The sequence below is a fragment of the Crotalus tigris genome, unplaced genomic scaffold, assembly GCF_016545835.1.
Source record: "Crotalus tigris isolate CLP2741 ecotype Arizona unplaced genomic scaffold, ASM1654583v1 scf7180000018371.15429387391:27106975, whole genome shotgun sequence".
Taxonomy (NCBI): Eukaryota; Metazoa; Chordata; class Lepidosauria; order Squamata; family Viperidae; genus Crotalus; species Crotalus tigris.
Window position 1 is genome coordinate 20,274,743 of NW_024096970.1, and position 14,190 is coordinate 20,288,932.

Consider the following 14,190-nt stretch of genomic DNA (forward strand, 5'->3'; position numbering starts at 1 on the left):
GATATCCCCATTTCTCAGGAATTTGATACATCTTAAGATATGCTGCAAATAGGAAGGAAAAAACTTCAGATCTGCAAAATCTGTATTTTTCCCCCTAGAATGTTGAGGTCCACCATTACAATTGATTAAATAACTACTAGTCCAAGAAGAAGCTTTGGCTACCATAAAGCTGCTTCATACAGAGCTGGTTATCTGTAAGAACAAGGGTCTTCAAACTTGGCCCTTTTATGACTTGTGGACTTCAAATCCCAGAATTCCTCAGCCAGCGTGCCTGGCTGAGGAATTTTGGGAGTTGAAGTCCATAAGTCATAAAAGGGCCAGGTTTGAAAACCCCTGTGTAAGAATAACCAGATGATATTGACAGAGTTATGCAGGAACTGTTATCTGGGCAAAAGGGGATAAAGCATTTTTTTAAAGTCGAGGACAACAGGATAACATTTGGAATCAAATGCCTCCCTACATCACCAAAAGAGAAGTAGGTATAGCACAATCTTACTTGCAAAATTCTGATGCAGCCAATCTCAATAAAAGTAATTTTAGCCTTACCATAAAGTTGATTTCTGGCTTGGTCTCACTTATGAAAAAAAATAAAATTTTTAAAAAAATTATAGGTTATTGTTTAGATCTTTTCCAGATATTGTGGTATCTTTTTCATCCAGATAAATGATTATATTCTAAGTGAAATGCACTAAGAATACCAATTGAGTATGAAAATTGTATGCATACCTTCAAGTCGGGGTTGACTCCTGGCGACTACCTGGAAAAGTCCCTGCAGTTTTCTTGACAAGGTTTTTCTGTTTGCCATTGCTTCCTTTCTAGAGCAGAGAGAGTGGCTGGCCCAAAGTTACTTAAATGGCTTAATACCTATGGCAGGACTAGAATTCATAGTCTCCTGGTTTTTTACCTGATGCCTTAACCACTGCACCAAACTGGCTCTGATTACGAAAAAATAATCTTTATTTAACAATGTGTCTACTCTATACTATGACCAGACAGTATAAAATAGGTCTCTTTAAACAGTTGTAACAAACTCCTGTATACTTATGTTCTCTCCCAAGAAGAGCAAGTGTTTGGCAAATAAAAATTATAAATCTTAGGCTTGCTCTAAAAAATCCATAATATTTCTTTTCTGGGCATAAGACTTCACTAAGAGCACAAATGTATTAGTTCCTGTATAATCTATTGACCAGCCATGCACTTAACGCTGAACAATTTATTTATCTGATGCAAACATTTGAGCCCCTCTCCCCACCACCTCCGCTACCACTGCCCCCTCTACCTCTACTTGCCATCTGGCCATTCATTCGGAAATCTGTTTCACTTGACCGCTAGCTGACCACAGCTGCCCTGTTTTCTCCCTGCTGCCACAGCTTCCTCCACACACTCCCAGCTCACCTCTGGCACTTTATGCTGAATATGCAAATTTCCCCCCGGCCAGCTGGCATCTGCTGCCCAGAAACACATGTTCACAAGCCCACTGGATTGGTGGGGGAAAGAAGGGAGCACCCTCTGCACCCAGATCTGGCGGCTGTGGAAAAGAAGTGACTTTGGCACACAGTTATGCAGAAAACAGATGGGAGCAAACAAAAATCCAAGGCGAGAATGGGGGCAGCTTGTGTGTGTGAAGGGGCATGTGTGAGTGCACATGTGCTTTGTATGCGTGCCTGTACATATGCAAACCCACAGCGTTTGGGACTTTTCCTACTGTGTGTGAATTAAGTGTTTTCCCCCTCTCTATTTTTTGAAAGGGGTGAGAAGAATCTTGTTGAGAATAGTCCCAGGCCACTGATGAAAAACGTGATTCTTTCCTAAAGCCAGTAAGAGACTTAAGACAAATACAGACCTTTTGAAGCTTGACTGTGGTGTCTATTACCTTTCCCTACATTTGCATGAGGAACAAGGATTTATAGGGATTTTTGAGTTTTAAAATACAGTCTGCTCATTTAGAATAGTTGTGGAGAACTACCTGAACAAAAACACCCAAAAATTAATATAAGGTAAATGCATTTAAAAAAAAAAAAGTGGGGAGGAATCTCCCAATCCCTCCTTGAACTCCTGGCCCCATTTATTTCCATGATTTAGTTCCAATTCTTTTGGTTATGATCCTACCACACAGCCCTTATTCCCATTTATCATCTGAATCCCTACTATAAAATAAGAGCTGGACTAGCCACTGAACTATAAATATACATATGTTGTTCATAGTATGTTTAGGTGTGTGTCATGTATGTGTTTTACTTTGAGAGCGGGCAACTAAATTTCATTGTTGATGTGTGCCATTGTGCCCACAGTATAAAAATGACAATAAAGGTTATCTTATCTAACTCTTTGTGTTTAGATGAAGCTAGCAGATGCTTTTCTTTCTGGAGGCAAGAGGTATGAAATCCAGAATCTTCAACGACATCTACCAGAAGAGACCAGAGAAATTGGGCGAGAGGAAAAGGAAGCTGGAGGGAAGCAAAGGGATGTGGCTTTTAAGGTCTAGTGACATTGTAGAGATTCAGCTATGAACCCATATTGCTAATCAATCTCAACTTACAACTATTTGTTTAGTGACTATTCAAAGGTACAATGGCACTGAAAAAAGTGACATGACCATTTTCACCATTGCAGCATCCCCATGGTCATGTGATCAAAATTCAGATGCTTGGCAACCGGTTCACATTTATTGCAATGCCCAGGGGAATTTTTGTGACCTGCGAAGCAAAGTCAGTGGGGAATCCAGATTCATTTCATAACCATGTTACTAACTTAACAACTGTGGTGATTCATTTAACAACTGTGGCAAGAAAGGTCATAAAATGGGTCAAAATTCACTTAACAACTGTCTCACTTAGCAGAAATTTTGGGGTCTATTGCAATGGTAAGTTGAGGAATAATAATAATAATAATAATAATAATAAAGTTGGAAGGGACCTTGGAGGTCATCTAGTCCAATCCCCTGCTCAGGAAGGAAACCCTATACCATTTCAGACAAATGGTCCAGTCTCTTCTTAAAAACTTCCAGTGTTGGAGCATTGACTGCTTTTGGAGACAGGTTGTTCCATTGATTAATTATTCTAACTGTCAGGAAGTTTCTCCTTAGTTCTAGGTTGCTTCTCTCCTTGATTAGTTTCCATCCATTGCTTCTTGTCTTATCTTCAGGCGCTTTGGAAAATAGCTTAATTCCCTCTTCTTTGTGACAGCCCCTGAGATATTGGAACACTGCTATCATGTCCCCCCTCATCCTTCTCTTCGTTAAACTAGACATACCGAATTCCAGCAGCCGTTCCTTATATGCTTTAGCCTCCAGTCCCCTAATCATCTTTGTTGCTCTTCTCTGTACTCTTTCTAGAGTCTCAACATCTTTGTTACATCGTGGTGACCAAAACTGGATGCAGTATTCCAAGTGTGGCCTTACCAAGGCATTGAAGAGTGGTATTAATACTTCACGTGATCTTGATTCTATCCCTCTGTTAATGCAGCCTAGCACTGTGTTGGCCTTTTTGGCAGCTGCAGCACAGTGCTGGCTCATATTTAAGTGATTGTCTACTAGGACTCCAAGGTTCCTCTCACAGTTACTACTATTTAGCAAGGTACCCCCTACACTATACCTGTACATTTGGTTTTTCTTGCCTAAATGTAGAACTTTGCTTTTTTCACCATTGAATTTCATTTTGTTAGATAGTGCCCGGTGTTCAAGTCTGTCCAAATCCTTCTGTATCCTAAGCCTGTCTTCCTGTAATGGAGAGTATACAAAAAGAAACCACATTTTCTTTTCTTCCCCAGTCAGTAGAATCAATGGCTCCATCAGATCATGGTGCTCTGAAGCTACAGATATAGCAAGTTGATGTGCAAGCTGGCTTAAAGCATGTGCACAGAAACGGCCTGTGAAGTTATACTTCTCAGAGAGTGTCATGGCAAAATTTGTTTGGTTCTGGGGGAAAATGAAAATAATTTTTCACTGCTGTTTAAGTAAAATTCCCTTGGGTTGACTTCAGCTCCTAATGAGTATATAGACACATCAATGTAATAGTCTTGGCAGCAACATGGAAGTGATAGCCTGTAGGTTGCTATTTATAGGCAGAATGACTTCCAAATAATGCCATGTGAGGCAGTGAATATATGCTGACTTGCCAGCACAGAGCCAACATCAGCACATATTCATTGTTCCGTACAGCATTACTTGGAAGCTGTTTCACCTGTATGGAAGGGGCTGGCCATTGCCTGCTTCTGAAAGACAGAGATGGAGACAGATCTGACCCTGCTTAGTCTTTTAAAATCAGACAAGGTTAATTAGCTGCTATTTCCTGGCTAAGTACTAGAGTTTACAGATAGTCCTCAGTTTATGACCATTTGTTTAATGACCGTTGAAAGTTACAATGGTACTAAAAAAAATTACTTATGCCTGGTCCTCGCACTTCACAGCATCTCCACAATCACATGATCACAATTTGGGTGCTTGGCAACCAGTGTGTATTTATGACATTTGAAGCATCTAAGGTCATGCGATCATCATTTGCAACCATCCCAGGGGGCTTCCAACAAGCCAAGTCAATGGGGGAAGCCAGATTCATTAAAAGACCACAACAAAAAAAGCTTGTAAAATTGGGTGCTACTTACTTAATGACCACATCGTTTAGCTGAACATTCCAATCCCAATTGTGGTCGTAAGTTGAGGACTACCTGCATTGGTTGCCAAAACACTGACAATTTTCACATTTAATAATTAAAACCTTCATTTAAAAGTTGAAGAAGGAAGAAATAAGAAGAATATTTAAATAATAATTTTATATGGTTATTTAAATGTTTTATATGTCACATTCTAATATTTCTTCCTCATGCTGGCTGGGGAATTCCAGGAGTTGAAGTTCATAAATCTTAAAGTGCTAAGATTGGACATCCCTGTTCTAGAATGTTGGAAGAAAGATAGGAAATATAACTATCAAACAAGAAATATTTTACAGTACCTGAAGCAGAGCAATCTGTACATAAAGCCTTCTCAATTTCTCAACACAGGGATATATTCCAACTTCATTATAGCACTAATACAAGTGTCAGTTCCCATCCCAGGTCGAATTACCATTGCTGAACAATATACTGTAAATATGCCATTTTAACAAACTAGGGAACAATGGAAGAAATTGGCATGAAGCTGAGTCACAAAAAGAACAGAAAGTTAAGGCAATTCTAACAGATGCTTATGAGACATAGCTTATATTTTCTTACAAGAAATAGATTGATCTTCAAACCAGAGATCTGATAATTTAAGGTTGTCAACCAGATGATATTATTTACTCTTATTTTATGCATTTAGTTATTTCAACCATTTGGTTTTATTTACTTTTATTTTATTTATTTAGTTATTTCTTTTAAGGGTTGATATGGCACCTGTTTATTCCACAGATAGTGTTCACACGCAGTCTGTGTCTAATGTCTACAAAGTGAGTATTTTATATTCTTATATTACATTTATTTACTTTGCATTTAAACCCAATTTTCCACCTGTTAGGACTGCATACAATTCTGTATCAGTGTTTATACTCACAACAACTTGGAGTATTGGCTACTCTAAGAATTACTGATTGGACCTACGCCATTCAAAGAGCTTCATTTCTATGAGGGAACACCCCACACACACGCTCTCTCTCCTGCAGACTGGCACCTAATTGCTATGGCACGCAAGCTAATGGCTACTTTTAAGAAAACCTATTGTAATGTGTTTTATCATCATAACACTATGAATGGAACCAAAACAAAAAATGTTCTGCAAATATAGTTGAGAAGAAATGCAAATAGGATTTTGATATCCTTTTCTCACATATAGAGTTTGACTCAATTATTACGCACCAAAAATACGACTGCAAAACCCCGTCCGAAACAATCTTTAGATTGGACTGTAGCCTGTCAACAGGCCTTTGAGTCTCTAAAACGACTATTTGCCAAGGAGCCGGTGTTAATACATCCTGACCCGAGTAAGCCATTCGTGGTACAGGCTGACGCCAGTGATGTGGCTGTCGGAGCACTCTTGATGCAACGTAATGCACAAGGCGGACTACAACCGTGTGCATATACCTCCAAAAAATTTACTGACACAGAACGACGGTGGGCGGTGTGGGAAAAGGAGGCATTCGCAGTAAAATGGGCATTGTCCACCTGGCGCCATTTGTTGGAGGGCGCACAGTACCCTTTCGAGGTATGGACGGACCACCAGAACCTAGCGGTTCTCCAAGCTCCCAGGAAATTGGCGCTGAAACATGTTCGATGGGCGCAGTATTTTCAACGCTTTAAGTTTTACCTGAAGGTCGTACCGGGAGGGAAGAATTTCCTGGCAGACGCACTTTCCCGATTACCGCAATACGATAGTAAACAGAAACAAGTGGTCCAGGCTATTATACCTCCAGATAGTATAGATTCAACACAGGTGGATGGGTGCGCAAAATTAGTAACATTCGAGGAGGAACTAAAATCCGTATTGTTGACCGATCCGTGGATACTGGCAAATCCAGGACTGTTAACCCATCGTAATGGATTGGCCTGGTATGGAAATAAGTTATATGTTCCCCAGGACTTGAGGAACCGACTACACGGAGCGCCCCGTCGAATTATTTCAGACCGAGGTGTTCAATTCACAGCCCAATTCTGGTGCCGATTCCTCGCAAACATCGGAACCACCCAAGGACTAAGTTCCGCATACCATCCTTGTACCAATGGGGCGGCAGAATGGGCCAATGCAGCAATTGCACGATATCTACGCTCCTATGTATCTTACCAACAGTCGGATTGGATAGAGTTTATGCCATTTGCAGAATTAGCGTATAACAACGCAGTGCACAAAAGCACGGGATTATCCCCCTTTCAAGTAATTTACGGGTATGACCCAATTCCATTGCCCGGGGGCGAGTCGCAGGAACCCCTGGGACATCAGACTGGAGACTGGTTGTCCCGTGCAGGTCACATATGGGGTAAAGTAAAACAAGCACTGCAGCAGGCGGAACAGGCAGCGAAAGAGCAGGCTGACAAAGGTCGTAGAATGCCATTCCAATTACGGGTGGGAGAGCAGGTATACTTATCCACCAAGTATATTAAGTTACAGGTGCCGTGCAAGAAGCTAGCGCCAAAATACATTGGACCCTTCCGCATAGTACGTATCCTCAACCCTGTTACGGTGCAACTGCAATTGCCGGAAATGCTTGGTAAGATACACCTGGTCTTCCACGTAAGTCTGTTAAAGCCTGTACAGGGGGACCCCCATAAAGACCCACCGGGACCCATCACTCCGGGACGATATGAAATCCAAGATATACTAGACTCACGGTTGCGGGGGGGTAACCTATATTATCTGGTATTATGGAGGGGATACCCTTTATCCGATGCTTCCTGGGTACGAAGGGAGGATGTCTGTGCCCCGGTCCTAATCCGCCGGTATCACAGGACATGGCCACATAGACCAAAGAAAAGGGGCGACAGATAACATTACCGGACTGGGTCAGAGGATATAAGTGATTTCTTGTGTTCCATTGCAGGGGGCTCTGTGGTGAGGGGGAGCCGAATGTCAGACCCAGCATGAATCCTACCTGCTGACGCTGAACGGTCCAGGTTGCCTCCAAACGTTCCTGCGTGTGTGGGATCAGCGGCGCCGTTGCCGGAGTGCTGCCGGCGCTTCCGCAATGACGAACAGATCACGTGACCAATCGGACACCCGGGAGAGCAGGGAATGGATTGGAACTGTGTTGGACAGACACGCTGAACTGAAATGCTGGAAGAGTGGGGAATGGATTGGAACCGTGTTGGACAGACACGCTGAACTGAAATGCTGGGTCTGACAGGATGTAATTGTTGGGTGGACGGGGGGGAAGGAGACGTAGTTGTAGCACTCTTCTATAGAGACAATGGCCGACGCGTGGGGAGACAGGGTGCGGTGTGATGTGGGTGGGGCTGTACTTTATAGGAGTAATTGAGAAAATTAGGGCGTACGCGGTGGGTGTGGTGACGGGATGTATATAGGGCGATGGGGAGGGGATTTGTCAGAGCTGACTTTGTTTTCAATTTTGAGCTATAAATTCTCGTTGATTACTGTAGCGTTCCTGGTGTCTTGTTTGATTTACATTCAAAGCAGGACGTTCTTACAGCAGACTCATTCCAAAGAGTTGGAGGATGAAAGGTGCAGAAGAGGGGGGGGGGACTTCAGTGGAATCCAGTGTCACAAAATGCTCTGGTAGTTGCCAACCTGAATCATTTTTAAATTACTTTACATACTTCCTTGAGAGTCAAGCTGTGTGTATTTGCTCCTTTCAGTTTTACAATATATCTCTGAACAGGGCTTTTTTTTCTCATAAAACGTCCAGAACGGAGTTCCGGCACCTTTTTTGGATGGAACCTTGTAGGGTAGGCAAGGCGGGTTGTATGACGTGTGTGAGTTCCGGCACCTTTTTTTTTTTAGAAAAAAAGCACTGCCTCTGAATATTAGTGTTGGAGGTTAGCAACCAGAAGATGATCTTCCACTATTGTCTTGCTGGTGTGGTATGCTTCCCTTAAGCCTTAGGGAAAACAAGGCTCACAATTCTGAGGTATGATCCTACGTGGTTCTCTTTACATTCTTGTTTGTAAATACAAATAGCTGTGGTTTTTTTGATGCATTATTTTGTATAGCACTCTGAATTGCCAGGTGGCATGGTAGCTCCAACTGCTGGGAGAGCAAGGTTCAAAACCCCAGCCAGACATGATGCTCTGAGTGGCTTTAGTCCTATCACTATCTCTCAGCACAATCACTTCATAAAGTTGTTGTAATGAGTACTTTGAGGAGTAGAATAAGGAATCCAAGTAAATAGAAACAGAAGCATTGAGCTAAGTTGTGTGAGTTACACAATACTTTCTGGACCTGATGTCACGCTTGATCCTAGTGCAGATTGATGGAGACCACTTTCCAAATAATGAAATTAGCATTCATATCATTCCATTTCATTAACTTAAAACATGATTATTAAAAATTTTCTCAGCAATCACATATTTCTTATTTTTTTGTTTATTTATTTATTACCTTTATTTGGCACCCATCTCGCCACAAAGTGAATCTGGATGTTTTCTTTCCATCACAGAAATTACAGTTTGGCTGAAATAATTTGGAAAGCAGTGAGAGGTACATCAAAAGGTTTCAAAGGTATAGGTTGCCTTCTGATTGTGAAGAAAAGAAGGATATTAGCACAATATATAAAAATATATGATTCTTGTCCTGGTAACTTCATACAATATCTAATGCCATTCATTATAGCTTCCTCTCAGCCACCCAGACATTGCATCGCCCATCCAAGTTCTTATTCAAAAATGGGCACATGTGTTTGAAATGATCCTTCAGCCATCTAATCATACAAACTCACGAGCTCCAGAAGAGCCGGGCCCATAAAAGCTGGAGAAAGAGAGAAAGTGACAGAGAGAATATTTCAATTATAATTTCAATTAGAATCAGCATCTGTGTCATCTGGAGTGACCTCTGCTCCTCAGACTGAGTCAGAGCCTTCAGGAGAAAAACATGTTTTGGAGTTCAGCAAGTCTCGCATTGTAGAATATAAGTCAGGCACAATTTCTTCTCACAGCCCTCCCTTGCTTCTCACCAGGGGAACCGTAACAGATCCAAAGGTTGTCCCACCTCTCAGATGAAAAGAGAGCTCCCTTTTCAGGCCTCTCTCTTTTCCTCAGAAAAGGCTGTGAGGCAAGGGAGATGCAGGCCGAGTTGCTGCAGCTCATGTCTCCTCTCCCTTTGTATGTACCTCCCGGAATGATTATTAAACGCAAATTACAAAAAGAGGTGACCCAAATGATCTTTATTTCTTCTTTCAACAAGTGCTACCTGCAGGGTCCTGATTCCAAATTCTGTTTCAATTATAGCTGCCATTAAAACAGAAAACAAAACAAAAACCTCACCACTTGTCTCTGCAATTACCAAAAGCAAAATTGAGAGCCCTGTGGCACACAAAAAGTTGGCATCTTTTCCGTCTGCATGGAAACTTCCAGTTGCCAAGATTAAGGATATAAATGGAGGCACTGCCATACTAGAGTTCATTCATATTATACACGAAGCGCAGAGCACATCACCGCATTAACCTCCTTCGGTGCTAGGTTCTCAGACGTGTAGCTCAGAGAAACTGAGGGCTCCCACACTCTTTTGCATGTAGGGTCAGGCACCAAAAACGCTGACGTGTCATAGGAGAAACACCTGTGACTGTTCTTAGCCTACAGAATTACCCCCTTATCTAGGAGGGATTGGTTTCTTACAAGATAAGTGACAAGACACATCACATTCCTTATTTATTTGTCAGACATTTTCCCCTAGCTTAAAGAATCTACTATGCAGGTAGTTCTAATTAACAACAGCAATTATGTCTAGAATTAAGCTATGTGGTCATAAAGTAAGACAGCACTGCTTAGCAGTGGCAATTCCAGTACTTCTGATTGCCATCATTAAATGAATCCCACAACATCAAATGTGACATCTCGTGGTCACTATCTGTGATGACTTGCCAACTTCCCCACTGACTTTGCTTGTCAGAAACCAGCAGTGAAAGTCACAAACGACAATCACATGAAGGCGGGATCCTGCAACAACATAACAACGCCCAGATCACAATCACGTGACTGCAGGGATGCTGTGATGGCCAGCATTTAAGTACCAGTAGTAAGTACCACTCATTCAGCTCCATTGTAACTTTCAATGGTCACTGAACCTGGATGCTCCTGGTGAGGAACCTTACAGGAAAGTTAACAGGCTGAAGATTCAATAGCAATGGAAATAATGATGTACATGCTTGGTGACATACTTTTTTTTTCACAGTTCATATGTACACACACACACACACACACACACAGAGAGAGAGAGAGAGAGAGAGAGAGAGAGAGAGAGAGACATTCCCTTGTACAGAGACCTCAATGCCAAATAATTCTGTTGGCTCAATTTGTTTTTTTTGTTTTAACAGGCAACATGATTAGACTAAAGGACTCTGAGTACCAGCAGTGAACAACGTGCAGAGTGTGGATCTGTCAGCCTCTGCAAGTGGCACGAAAACCTAGGAATGGCCTCTTAGTGAGAAGTTGATCAGTAGAACAAGGCAGGGACATTCAAAGTGACTGCTTAGGAAGCAGTTAAATGCCAGATCAAAGGCTCAGCTTGGCCACTTTAAGAAACTACCCACATGGTTTGAACATGCAAATGCACACAGAAACAGGCAGATAGCCCCAAGCTCTGTAGCTCTGGGACCTCTCTTCTATTCTGGACAGCAGCATGCTTAGAAATGGTGATGTGCATGTAAATAATTAAGAAAAAGGTTAAGAAAAGGGTCTGGAATAGTCCCAAGACATTTCCTCAGATGTCATATCACTACAATCCAGGAAAACTACATACTACATTAACTACATTACATTAGTAATTACATTATGAACTGCTTTTCCACTTTCTTTATTTATACTTTATTTATTTTAATAGATTTTCCCCTATTCTTTTTTACATTGCAGAACTTCACATTCTTTTTGTCCTCATAATGAAGTTAAAAAAAACCTTCTCAACAAAAGTTATTTTATGTTCTTCATCTGTATCTTTATTAATCAAATTCCTGGAGTGAAGATAGAGTCAATGTTGATATTCATTCAGTGGTGGGATTCAGATATGTGAACAACTGGTTCTCTGTGTGGATGCCACTTCCGAAAGTCCATTCTGGGCCTGGGCAACAAAAAATTAGCTACCGGTTCTGCCGAAGTGGTGCAAACCGGCTGAATCCCACCACTGTACTCATTTAAACAGAAATCCTCCCCTCTTCTCTCACTCAGCTTTAGATTCTCCAGCCTCTCTAATTACAGTCTGAGACTTAACAGAATCATTGATGGTACCCATTTCTGCAAAACCCGGCTGAAACGTAACATCACACTCAAGAAAGAAGAATTGCATGAATCTCAACTGAAATTCCACACCCACTTTTTCCAGCATATCTGATTTGATTCTGATCCTTGTCAGTAAACTCATACGTTTTTGTATTGCAATTTAAGAACCAGTCTCTGATACTATGCCACCTTGTTGTGTGGCCAAGAAGTAACTTGGGACTAACTGGCCTTAAGGGTTAGCTTTGCAGGACTGCAAGCTCTGGATTCTAGCACCACTATGGAATAGGATCCATGAGGGTCCTTTGGCTCCTGCTAAAAACGGAGGTAGAGAAGGCCTCCTTCAGCCCTTTTCTGGCTCCCAACTGTCAAGTAGTAGGTGAGCAAGGAAGATTTACAGCCATGGTTACTGAGCAATGTGCGAGCAGTTTGTCACACTGAATCCTGGCACCTTGTCCTACCTATGTTGTGCGTATTTTATTGGTGTTGAGCAAGAAGAGGCTGGAGCAGAAGGAGACTGGAGAAAAGCCACTCAAGTGAAAAATGAACCAAGTCAAACAGGATTGAGAAAGAGAGACATGTAGGGGAAGGGGGTGAAAAGGGCCAGAATATAAAACACAAGATAAATGTCTTTACTGGCAGCAAGGATAGGGAGAGGAGGATGGGCAGACAAGAGAGAAAATATAGATGTGGCCTAGGATGGGATCTACTAATGGGAAAAAGAAATCCTTATTTAACAAAGCCAGAAGTTGGTGGAAGAGCCATGGAAGAGCCACACGGAAAACTACAGTAGTGCCGCAAACTAGCCTGGTGGGAGCTTAAGCAAAATCTCTCATCAAGCCTCATTCCCCATGGGAGGTGCTCCCCCTAGCATCAAGGAAAGTGGGAGAACAGAAGGTCTTTTTAAAATCTCACATGCCTGCCATCTCCCAATTGCTGAAACTTCCAAGTCAAAAAGGAGGAGGGGAGGAAAACAACAAATAAGCTGGCTTTATTGGCAAGGCAGATCCTGAGATTTTCAAGAAAGGAAAGAAAGGAAAGAGGGAGGGAGGGAGGGAGATGGAGATGTGCTTTGTGCTGGCAACAAGACACTGAAGGTGCATTTTTAATTAAATTTATACAAAATGTGTCAGTTTTATCTCTGTATTTCAAACCTGACTCTTTTCTATCAAAGTAAAGTATTGATCTTCGGTACCCTGAAGCTACCTGACTGAATTAAACAGAATAAATAGAAGGAGGACTGCAAGGGCTTAGATTAGAAACAACTGCAGAGACAGAGAGGCGCATGTTTAATGGCTCTGCAGTCATTTGCTGCAATTAAAAAACAAAACCATTTAGAGGAGCTGTTAACACCTTGAAGTCTGAAAAATTCTCACTTCAAAAAAAAAAAAAATCCCCCCAAACAGCTCACAGGCAAAACATTTTAATTGCTATAAAAACTTCCTGCCTCAGCCACTTGCTGGTGCATAGGCGCCCAACCCAGACAGGCCGGCGAATAAAGCCTGAAACAAGTGAGCTTTGCGATCTGCAGGATCCAACAGGAAGCAAAAAGTATTATTTTCCTGATGCAAGAGAGGAAAAATAATGGGGTCCAAGAGATGATAATCCATTTGGAGGCTGTCGTATGCTTACAACTGAACAGGCATGCATTTAGTCCCTAATAATGTCAAAATGCCCCCAACACACACACACACACAGAGAGAGAGAGAGAGAGAAAGAGAGAGAGAGAGAGAGAGAGAGAGAGAGAGACAACCTAGGAATTCACCTAAATCAATGTCCATTCCCCCCCCCCCCAGGTGCTTTACTCAATGCTGTCATTTTCAACACGGTAGCTAAATGTATGAATAGCATTTCTGAATGGGGCAAAATAATATTTACTGTAGGTTATCCAGTATAATTTGCAAAATGGCTATCCCCCTTATTTAGTCCATTACTCCTTCCCTCGTGTAGAAATTACAGGAATCATAAGAAAGAAAAGCATCTGTTTTAAAGCATTAAATGCCCTAAAAGAATAACATGTTGTAAAGGGTGGCCTTTCCATTGTGCCTCCCTACAACAGCCTATACTTATCACTAGATTTGTCAGACAAAAAAATGAAATCTAAAAGAATGAATAACATCTTTTAGCTATTTTGTAATTTTTTGCTTGAGTTTAATAAAGATCATGTCCATGTCAAAGTTTACTTAAACAGTACAGAATATGCAATTCTGTTCAGCACAGAAAAAAATAAGCAAGAAAATAACTTTAATTTTTGCCTGCGGTTTTTGATGACTGCTAGCTTGATGACAGTTTAAGAGGGATGTGTAGTCTGATGAAAATTGTAGTTTTTAAATCTTATCTACTTTA